Source organism: Nomascus leucogenys, chromosome 1a, assembly GCF_006542625.1.
Source record: "Nomascus leucogenys isolate Asia chromosome 1a, Asia_NLE_v1, whole genome shotgun sequence".
Lineage (NCBI taxonomy): Eukaryota > Metazoa > Chordata > Mammalia > Primates > Hylobatidae > Nomascus > Nomascus leucogenys.
In genome coordinates, this window is record NC_044381.1 from 28,888,905 (window position 1) to 28,900,301 (window position 11,397).

The following is an 11,397-nucleotide window of genomic DNA, read 5'->3' on the forward strand; positions in this document are numbered from 1 at the left end:
GAGCTATGTGTCTATCTATACCAGTATTATTCTGGGGTACCATTAAATCCATTATTAACATCAATAGGGCAAAAGTGAATAACATTAGAGGTTTTTTTTAAGAAAGCAAATCAAGCACTTTACTTCCTTAAACAGAATAATTCCAATAGAAAGGAATTAATTATCTCAGACTCTACAGATAATTTGAAAATTGTGCATTTCAAAACAGTAAGAATAAGCTTGGTCCTATCTGCCTAGAGCCTAAAGAAATTTCCTTATAAAGCTCTTGGGGAAATTAAATCCTAATCTCACAAAAAGACAAGTTTCATCTACATTTTAAATGTGCTCACCGTATTTGCTTCTGGTCAGTGGTTATTTAGTCTGTTAAAATGAGCATTGTAGGAGGAAATGGAGGATGGAAAGACCCCTTTCCTTCTTTCCTTTAAATTACCATGCTATTGAACTTTTTAAAGTATCTTAGAGTCCACAATTAGGAAGTTTTATATTAAATGGACCAATTGCATTTTAATTACCAATTACCTTTAAATTAGTAAGAAGGAAAGGCAAGATTTGGGAAAATTACATGTGAAGATTCAAAGTTTTCCTGAATTTTGGAAGCAGTATACAAAATTACATAATTATTAGTGATAAATGAATCCAAATTACAAAGTATTGCTTATTCATTAGGAAGCCAAACTGGTCTAATTGTATTAATATCCAAAAATCAGTTTTGTGGGGTGTTTTTTCATTTTGTTTTGTTTGTTTGTTTGAGACTGAGTTTCGCTCTTGTTGCCCAGGTTGGAGTGCAGTGGCACAATCATGGCTCACTGCAACCTCCACCTCCCAGGTTCAAGCAATTCTCCTGCCTCAGCCTCCCGAGTAGCTGGGATTACAGGTGCCTGCCACCACACCCGGCTAATTTTTTGTATTTTTAGTACAGACAGGTTTTTACCATGTTGGCCAGGCTAGCCCGGCTGGTCGAACTCCTGAACTCAGGTGATCCACCTGCTCAGCCTCCCAAAGTGCTGGGATTACTGCGTAAGCCACCGCGCCCGGCCTGAAGAAGAGTTTTGACTAAACCTGTTGGAGGCACTTTTTAGTTCAAAAATATGTGAATCTAATTTTTATAAACCAGGTTTTGCAGCACCAGCATGATTAACATTTGGGGCTAAACAATTCTTTGTCATGGTGGACTGTGCTTGCATTGTATGACGTTTAGCAGCATCACTGGTACTAGATGCCAGGACCGTGCGTACACGCACACACACACACACACACTCCACTTGCAACAACCAAAAATGTCTTGGCTTTGCCAAATGTCTTCTGGGGCAGGGGCAGGGGTTGGGGGACACAAGATCACCCCTGGTTCAGAACTACTGCTATAAATGAATAAATGCTTTCTTCAGCAATATATGCCTCTATTAATACAAACAATATGGTCATGTCACTAATGTTCCTTATCTCTTTAATTCTAGAAAAATTATATAACCCTTCTTAGTCTCAGTTTACACATCCATCTTCCTGGGTCAAACTGACAATATCCTGAAATCCAGTATTATACATGCAATCCTGTTTCTTCCCTGCAATACTGCTTTCTACCCACTAAGTGGCACTTGGGGAAATCTATAATAATAACCTTTTTTAATTAATACATCATACTTGCACATATTTATGAGGTACATGTGATATTTTGATATGTGCACACAACGTGTTATAATCAAATCAGGGCATTTAGCCTATCCACCACCTCAAACATTTATCATTTCTTTGTGTTGGGAACATTTCAAATAATCTTTTATGTTTTTCTCTTTTGAATCTTAAACGTCTATCAGTCAAATCATCTCTTCTAGCCATTTTGAAATAAACAATACATTATTGTTAACTATAGTCACCCTACCATGCTATTGAACTTTTTAAAGTACCTTAGAGTCCACGATTTGGAAGTTTCATATTAAAGGGACCAATTGCACTCCTAAACCTTAGTATCTTGGTCGGGCATTTTCATTCTAAAGTTATTTTGATAAGCACTTGATAGCCACACTGTATCAAATGATAATGTATTAATATGTGACATTTAAGACAAAGTATATGTAATTTGAATTCAACCTTTTTTAATATTCAGGATTACCAAGGAGAATTAGCTAGAGAGCACCAATTGCCCTCAAAATACCCACTGAATTCAATCAGTACAATTAGATGCCAGTGCATGAGATTTAAGTGTAACGAATTCAAGTATACACTCAACTCTTTAGACTCAGCATGTATCTAATAATAGTGCCTTTGATATTGTGTCTTGGAAAACCTGACATGGCTCACTTATTTATTGCACTGGAAACTAAAATCCTTTTCTATAATCGTCATTCATACCACTAATATAAACTAGAAAACTAAAAATGTTCTCCATGTATAACAAGTACAAACTTACCTGATTAAAAACCTGATGTTATTATGGGAATACCTCTTTCTTCAGCGTAAGGACCGCCAAAACTGTAGTCACCCACCAATGCCATAGCTGTCAGTTGTCTGTGGTCATCAACACTTAAGTTCACCATATTGCTCTTCAACATCTCTGTTCAAGAGTAACAGGTACCATCAAGTCACAGAATAAATGAATTTTGGAAGCTGAATGGACCGTTTAAAAAAAATAGTAACATGAAGTCCAAGGAATAGAAAACCGTTCTGTGCAGGTTAAGCAAAATGAGTAAGTTGCTGAAAGTCTGCTAGGGAATCTCATGAAAGCCAAGAAAAGTTGAGCAGTCAAGACCCAAGAAAAGCAAGAAGCAGAGCATTTCTGGGGCCAGCAGCAACAGGTGGGTGTGCACTTCTCTCAGTCACTGATGATACTCAATGCCAACATCTCTTAGCCTCTGGGTCCCCCTATTGAATATTGCCAGGAGAGAGACCCTGTCCCGGACTGGGACAGCTGTACACTCCTGGTTAATCAGTTCTGATGGGAGCCTGGGTCACGTGGTTCAGATCTGAAGCATCCCTACATATCAGAGGCAATTTCCTGAAAAAGGAGGGAGCGGCTGGGTGCAGTGGTTCACACCTGTACTCCCAGGACTTTGAAAGGCCGAGGCAGGAGGATCGCTTGTGCCCAGGAGTTTGAGACCACCCTGAGCAACATAGTGAGACACTGTCTCAAAAAAAATAAAGAGGAAGGAAGGAGCTAGGCAGACATCCCAAGAGATGTCTAGTATAATCATTTTCTTTAACCCATTTATTTTATTTTATTTATTTTTTAATTTATTATTATTTTTTATTTGGAGCGAGTCTTGCTCTGTTGCCCAGGCTGGAGTGCAGTGGCGCGATCTCGGCTCACTGTAACCTCTGCCTCCCGGGTTCAAGCGATTCCGTCCTCCCGAGCAGCTGGGATTACAGGCGCCAGCCATCACGCCCAGCTAATGTTTGTATTTTTAGTAGAGATGGGGTTTCACCGTGTTGTCCAGGCTGGTCTCCAACTCCTGACCTCAAGTGATCCGCCTGCCTCAGCCTCCCAAAGTGCTAGGATTACAGGCGTGAGCCACAGTGCTTGGCCAACCTATTTAAAGTAGGAAACTAAGTGCTAGAGAGGTCACCGTGAGCAGTGACAAACCAAAATTTGTTACTATTCTGTTACAATCAGTCTTCCCTATGTACTCCTACTAGGTTTTCTCCTGTCCAACAGAACCCAAATACTTCTTTGAAAGTTTTCCTTTACAGATAGATTCAGCATCACCACAGCGATGAAAAGACCACCCACCAGATAAGGGCCAGGAAGACCAATTAGTAATCAGTAGTAACCCCATCCCATTCTTTGACATTATCTCAGCAGAGCCCATTGCTTTGTTGTCGTTTAAGACTTCTTTTTCTTTTTCTTTTTTTTTTTTTTTAAAGACGGAGTCTCGCTCTGTTGCCCTGGCTGGAGTGCAGTGGTGGGATCTTGGCTCACTGCAACCTCCACCTCCCGGGTTCAAGTGATTCTCCTGCCTCAGCCTCCCAAATAGCTGGGATTATAGGTGCCTGCCACCATTCCCAGCTAACTTAAGGTATTTTTAAAATAAAATAAAAAGTCCAGTCCAGTTAAAACATCCATCTTACATGCAATATAGAACTTCTTTCCTCCCATTTACTCAGAACTGCCTGTCTCAGAGACTTTGATGGGGCAAAGGGCATGGTGGAGCCCTCCAACCTTTCTTCATCTTCTGCTCCTTTCATCTTCTATGTCTTCTAGGGTTAGGGCAGTGAGGAGGGAAATTAGAGAAAAGGAATAGAAGACTTTCTAGTTGGCAAATGTTGGTCATAGTTTTTGTTTTTTAGTTTCTTTGTCTTGGTTTGCTTTTGGCTATTGATATTCTTCTCTATGGCAGGCTCTCAGTGCAGACTCATTCATGGGGTGTATTTGTGGGTTCCCCAGTGATGCCATGGAGCTCACATAGCAAGATCTCCTAACCTCTACAGTTATGGCAGACACCATGGGTTGAAAAACCTAGCACACATATTCAACTCTGTGTATCGGGTTAAAACATTAGGTATAGTTTTTTCAGCCTCTCAGCAAGGTGTGAACTTGTGTTAGGATATTGGCAAATAAAACTTCAGGGGACCTAGGTTGACATGCGTCTGAAAACAAAGTAAGGAAAAACAAAGTTGGAAGACTGACACTGTCCAGCCTCGAGATTTACTGTAAAGCTACAGTGATAATCAAGATGTATGATATTGGTGAAAAAAATAGAAAAATAGATCAATGAAAATATGTGGCTTCTCTGAGAAAAGGGACTATGCCCTTGACATTGGCCCTTCTCCTTGTCTTTCTGCCTAGAGCTGGGGCAGCCATGTTGTGACCATGAGAGAAAATAGCAGATCATCAAAGTTATCAGCTATCCTTCTCAGACTTCCTGTTACGTGAAAAAATAATTTCTCATCTGTTTAAATAGAGTCTGAATTGGCTTGGGGGAAGTTAGCACCTCTTTCTTCACAGGGAGAGGAGTAGGAAAGCAAAGCCTCTAGCCCTCTGAATTCCCTTCCGTGAATTTCCCTTCAAATTCTTGACCTCTTGGATTGTTGAAAGTGAAGTTCTCTGGACCAGTTGTTATATTTTATCAAGTCCTGCATAGACAGGGCTTAATTGTCTTTTCAGAATGTAGAAGTAACATCTTTTGTCTTAGGGGGTCTAATGGAGTTTCACGATAAATTAGCATCTTGTTATACCAGACAACAGGCAAAGGAAGGAGATTAGAAAATGGGGTGGATGACGCCAGGTGTGGTAGTTGATGCTTACAATCCCAGTACTTTGGGAGGCCAAGGTGGGAGGATTTCTTGAGGGTAGAAGTTTGAGACTAGCCTGGGCAACATAGTGAGACCCCATCTCTACAAAATTAAAAAAAAATAGCCAGGAGGGGTAAGGTGCACCTGGTCCCAGCTACTTGGGAGGCTTAGATGGAAGGATCACTTGAGCCCAGGAGTTTGAGGCTACAGTAAGATATGATTGTACCGCTACACACCAGCCTGGGCAACAGAGCAAGACCCTGTCTCAAAAAACAATAAGATGGATGGGTGAGGTTTGAGAGAAAATGCACATGGCTGTGGCTGGGAACCCACAAAGTGTCAGTTATCTGTATAGATGGGTTGATCAAACCGAAACACTAGCAATGAGAACACAACAAGTACTTGATATATGGGCAAATAAAAAGAATCGTACCTAGGGATTTATAAATGTGTCCAAATACCAGAGCATGCATGGTCAGGAGGGTTCATAGATACAGAGAGGGCAAATGCAGTTGCAGGTGGATTAACAATCATGGACGGAAATTATTCCAGCGTAAGCTGTTTCCATGTGACAACTGACAATAAATACGGACTTCCTTGGTTGAGTCCAAACTTGTCTAGCTTTCATACAGAATGTGTCTACATTACATATATTTTCAAGACTATTGTTAAAGATAATGATCAATTAGTGGAATCGTATATGTATGGATAGAATGTACAGTCCAAGGAATGTTTCAATCACTGTATGTGCCTTAAATAACTTTAAATAATGTAAGATATGAAATCTGTAAAATGTAAAAATCTACCAGTATTCTATTTTTTATCCATGAAGCTGGATATTCTTATAGTTTTGCATACAAAAATTGGTAATGCTTCCTCAATTCAAAAACTGCTAAGGAGAATACTTTTACTATTAATAACAGCAGAGCTTTTCATAGGCATTATGATTACCTAAGAAGGGGATAATATCCCACAGTAATTTAACCTTGGAAACAATTTTTTCCCTGCAAGTAGTTCATAAAACTGGAAATCCATCTTGGAGAACCCCATGTAAAACCTTTCCGATCTCTGCTGTTTCAACTGGACTATCAGATTATTTATAGTGTTTATTCACTCAATAAATAAGTATCCCATCTTTCAGAAAGGAACCATCAGATTATGATAGCAAAGGTTTTTCTTCCACCTCTTTTCTTTTCTCTTTTTATTTTACTTTAAGTTCTGGGATACATGTGCAGAACGTGCAGGTTTGTTACATAGGCAAAAATGTGCCATGGTGGTTTGCTGCACCTATCAACCCACATCTAGGTTTTAAGCCCCACTTGCATTAGGTATTTGTCCTAATCCTTTCCCTCCCCAGCCTCCCACCCCCTGACAGGCCCCGGTGTGTGATGTTCCCCTCCCTGTGTCTATGTGTTCTCATTGTTTAACTCCCACTTATGAGTGAGAACATGCGGTGTTTGGTTTTCTGTTCCTGTGCCTGAGAATGATGGCTTCCAGCTTCATCCATGTCCCTGCAAAGGACATGAACTCATTATTTTTTATGGCTGCATCTTCCACCTCTTTAGCTACTTTTCTGTTAGGCTTAACTAGCCACTAGCAGCATATCAAATTACATCCTTGACTACATCTTGAGTTCATTTGAGAAATATTCTCATCTTGGGAGGCAGTGCAGTATGGTGGTAACATAAAACATACAGGCCTTAAAGTCACACGCCACTCATTGTGTAACCTCATAGAAAGTAGTTGCTAGGCCGGAGGCGGCGGCTGGCCGGGCACAGTGGCTCATGCCTGTAATCCCAGCACTTTGGGAGGCTGAGGTGGGCAGATCACGAGGCCAAGAGATCAAGACCATCCTGGCCAAAAAGGTAAAACCCCGTCTCTACTAAAAATACAAAAATTAGCTGGGTGTGGTGGCACACGCTTACAATACCAGCTACTTGGGAGGCTGAGGCAGGAGAATCGCTTGAACCCGGGAGGCAGAGGTTGCAGTGAGCTGAGATCACGCCACTGCACTCTAGCCTGGCAACAGAACGAGACTCCATCTCAAAAAAAGAGAAAGTTGCTAAATCTCTATAAGCCTGTGTCTTCATCTTTAACACAAGAATAACAGTACTTACTTCACAGTGTTGTTTTCAAAATTAAGAGATCAGGTACATAAATTGCTTTCACAAGTGCCTGCCACAAGGTAAGTGCTTGCCACAAGGCAAGTGCTTGATAAATCTTAACTATTACTCTTGCTCTAGACTATCCAGATCTCCAGATCTCTTAGTAGGAATTTGGAAGTTCCTTTCCTACTGCTTTCTTAACTACTAATATTGTATAGATTTTATTGATTTTAGAGGCTCAGTGATTAAGACTACAGGTGATGAGGCTAGACATCCTCAGTCCAAGCCTGGCCCTGCCAGTTGCTAGTTGAAGTACTTTAGGCAAGTTTCTTTGTACCTGTTTTCTCATTCCTAGGACGACAAAAATAAAAATCTGGACTTCATGGGTTTTTTTGTAAATATTAAATATATCGACACATGTAAAGAACAGTGCCCGGTACACAGAAAGCCCTCAATAAAGGTTGGTTATTATTATTCAAAATTTATTTTCCAAATATCGTAATGACTTTTTGAATAATTTTTTCTTGTCAAGAATAGAATTTAATTTGGACCTAATTTCATAAAAATTACCTACTGCATAAAAGCAGTCAAATTTGTGTTCTAGTGTATTGACCCGTTTGACCTAATTGAAATGATGAACAGAATTATCAGTGTGCAATAAAAAAGGATGCTTAGGTTACAGACTTCAGGAAGTTAAGAAAAATTGTAACATTCCAAGAAAAAAGTTTGGGAATTTTTTCTTTATTTTTCTCCCTTTTGGTTTGTGTTTTGTTTTTTACTTTTATATCCTTTTTTTAGTGTTATACATGTATAATAACATATGCCCAAGTAGAAATAACAGTGATGCTTCCTTTAATACACAAAGATGATGTTATTGCTTTGACTGAAGCCATGTTCTTGAGTTTTTCTAGTTCTGTTTACACATCCTCCCAGCTACAAGTCCTGTATATTGAAATATACTAGTTCAGTTTGGAAAAGTCTTCAGTAGGGCCTCTCTGGTCCTCTAAATTCACCTAAGCTTAAGATGCCAGAATAAAAAAGTGTTAGCCAGAACATAGTCTAAATAAAGGCTGGGAATGTCCCCTACCAGACTGAGGTTAGGATAACTGGGCTGACAGCTGCTGCAAATCCATAATCAGAAGAGAGGCTGAAGATAAAATTACATAATAGGAGATTGAGACTGGCTAATTAGACTGGGTGGTTGGCAAGTTTGGTCAGTCAGATCATAGTTCAGACTAAGAAATTGACAACCTAAGGACAGATGAGGTGTAGTCAGCAGGCATCAATGTTACCAGAGCAAAAAGGTTAGGTGAGAAAAATTCAATGAAGCAAGAAGACCCGTCAGGGAGAGTGTGGATGACCAGCCACATAAAACTACTGATGCCAACACTGGCAGAGGCCAAACAAGGATTTCTCCCAGGCAGGTGAAGAGTTGCACCATAAAAGATTTGCCATCCAAAAGACACCTTCTCACAAAAAGCCCTAATCAGAGAAGAAAAAATTGATAAATAGGATTACATTAACATTGAAAACTTCCAGTTACCAAAAGACACTTTAAGGGAGTAAAAAGGGGCCTGGTGCGGTGGCTCCCTCCTGTAATCCCAGCACTTTGGGAGGCCGAGGCAGGTGGATCCCTTGAGCCCAGGAGTTCGAGACCAGCCTAAGCAACATGGCAAATCCTGGTCTCTACAAAAAATAAAAAAAAATTAGCCAGGCACGGTGGTGCTTGCCTGTAATCCCAGCCACTGGGAAAGCTGAGGTGGGAGGATCGCTTGAGCCCAGGCTGTCGAGGCTGCAGTGAGCCGAGATCACGCCACTGCACTCCAGCCTGGGTGACAGAGTGAGAACGTATCTCAAAAAAAAAAAAAAAAAAAAAAAATAGTAAAAAGGCAAGAAAAGAAGAAGATACTTGTTATACGCACACACACATACCCAAACACACACACATATATATCTCCGACAATAGACTCTTATCAGAAAATATAAAGAACTTGTATAAGTCAATAAATGAAAGACAACTAATTTTTTAAGAAAGTTCAATAGAAAAATAGTCAAAAGCCTTTACAGGTAATTCAGGAAAGAGGATATCTAAATAATCAGTAAACTTCTGAAGAGGTGCTTGATTTCAATAGTCATCACGGAAATACTAATGAAAATGTTAAATAAACTACAGTAAGATATGCTTATCAAAGTGGCTAAAATGAAAAAAAAAAAAGAGGTAATACCAAGTGCTGGTGAGGATGCTAGGCAACTTGAACTCTCTCATACTGTTGGTGAGAATATAAATTGGTACAACCACTTTGGAAAACTAGTGATATATGCTAACAGTGAACATATACATGTCCTCAGACCCAGCAATTCCACTTCTAAAGAGGGCATATGTTCACCAAAAACATCTACACAAGTGTTTATAGCAGCAATGTTTATAATAGCCCCAATCCAAATGGTCATTAAAAGTAGTACAGATGAGTAAATCTTGGTATAGACTTGCAATATATATACAATTTTCTGTACAGCAATTAGAATGAATAAAATAATGCTACCTACATCAAAATCAATAAATCGGACAAACATGGTATTAAAAGAAGCCAGAGAGTTAAAAAAATACGTTCTGCATGATTCCATTTTTATAGAGTTCGAAAACAGGCAAAACCAATTTATGAAATTAGAAGTCCAGATCGTGTTTGCTGTTGGATGCAGGAAGGGGGTTCTGGAGTTTGGGTTCTGTTTTATGGGCTTGGGGTGTTTGCTTTGTGAAAATTCACAGAGCTGCATTTTTATGGTTTGGGTACTTTTCTGTATGTATTTCATACTTCAAAAAATTTCAATAGGCCTGGCGCGGTGGCTCATGCCTGTAATCCCAGCACTCTGGGACGCAGAGGCAGGCAGATCACAAGAAGCCAGGAGTTCGGGACCAGCCTGGGCAATATAGCAAAAGCCTGTATCTACTAAAAATACAAAAAATTAGCTGGGTGTGGTGGCACACACCTGTAATCCCAGCTACTAGGAAGGCTGAGGTGGGAGAATCATCTGAGCCCAGGAGGTTGAGGCTGCAGTGAGCAGAGATGGTGCCACTGCACTCCAGCCTGGGCAACAGAGTGAGACGGTCTCAAAAAAAAATTTTTTTTTAATAAAGTGGGTAAAACGACATCTTCTAACAAACATACAAGGCAACTTGAGACCTAGTAAGCAGTCTGGCTCTGTTTAGGTTTTCTGTCTCTCCAGAGAGGCCTGGGTGTAGCATGGTGAACTAAGGGATAACAGCCTATCCTATCCTATCCTAACTCACTGAAGTGTTTGTCAGAGGCATTGCTGTGTCATCAGCTCAATCAGAGGTTCCTTCTGGAACCCTGAGACATAACAGCTAAATTGTATACAATTTCCTTAATCCCATGCTTCCCTAAAGTCTGTTTCGCAAAGAATTGCTTCCAGAGCAGATGAAGTTAATAATTCCAGGTTAATCATCCAAGATCATCTTTGGGTGCCAGTAATCTGAGGCCTTAGAAATGATTGACTTTTCATGTCATTTACTTCTTTTTTTTTTTTAATTTCTATTTTTTTTTTGTTTTTTACATTCAGGGGCAGAGATGCTTAAAAAGCAGATAGGGTGGCAGATTCCAAGTCTACTACGGGGCTCAATTATATGCCTCTGCATAGTACAAGGGCCCTCCTCTCCTTCCCGAAAGGGAAGTAATTTCACCTAAGTAGGGGTAAGATTCTTGTCTTGTGTTATTCCTTGAACAAACATATAATTTGGGCTCCAGACACATGCAAATTTTATGAGGCTCTTGCTGGTGCCTGGCCAGGAACTAATAATATGTGTCATCCCCCCAGAACTCAGAGGTCAGTGGTGAAGGTACCTGAAATCAGCCTTGAAATTCATTAAGCAGCTGTTCTCTACTGGCTGCTAGATCCTGAGAGTCAGTGAGGATAGAGATGAGAACACATCAATTCCCCTGAAGACTGCCATTCAGGAGAAGTGGAATGGTGAATGCTTCAATAGTTATTTGAAAAAATGACCACAACCATTACTGCCTACATTGGACTCTTGGAAGATATTTATGATGAA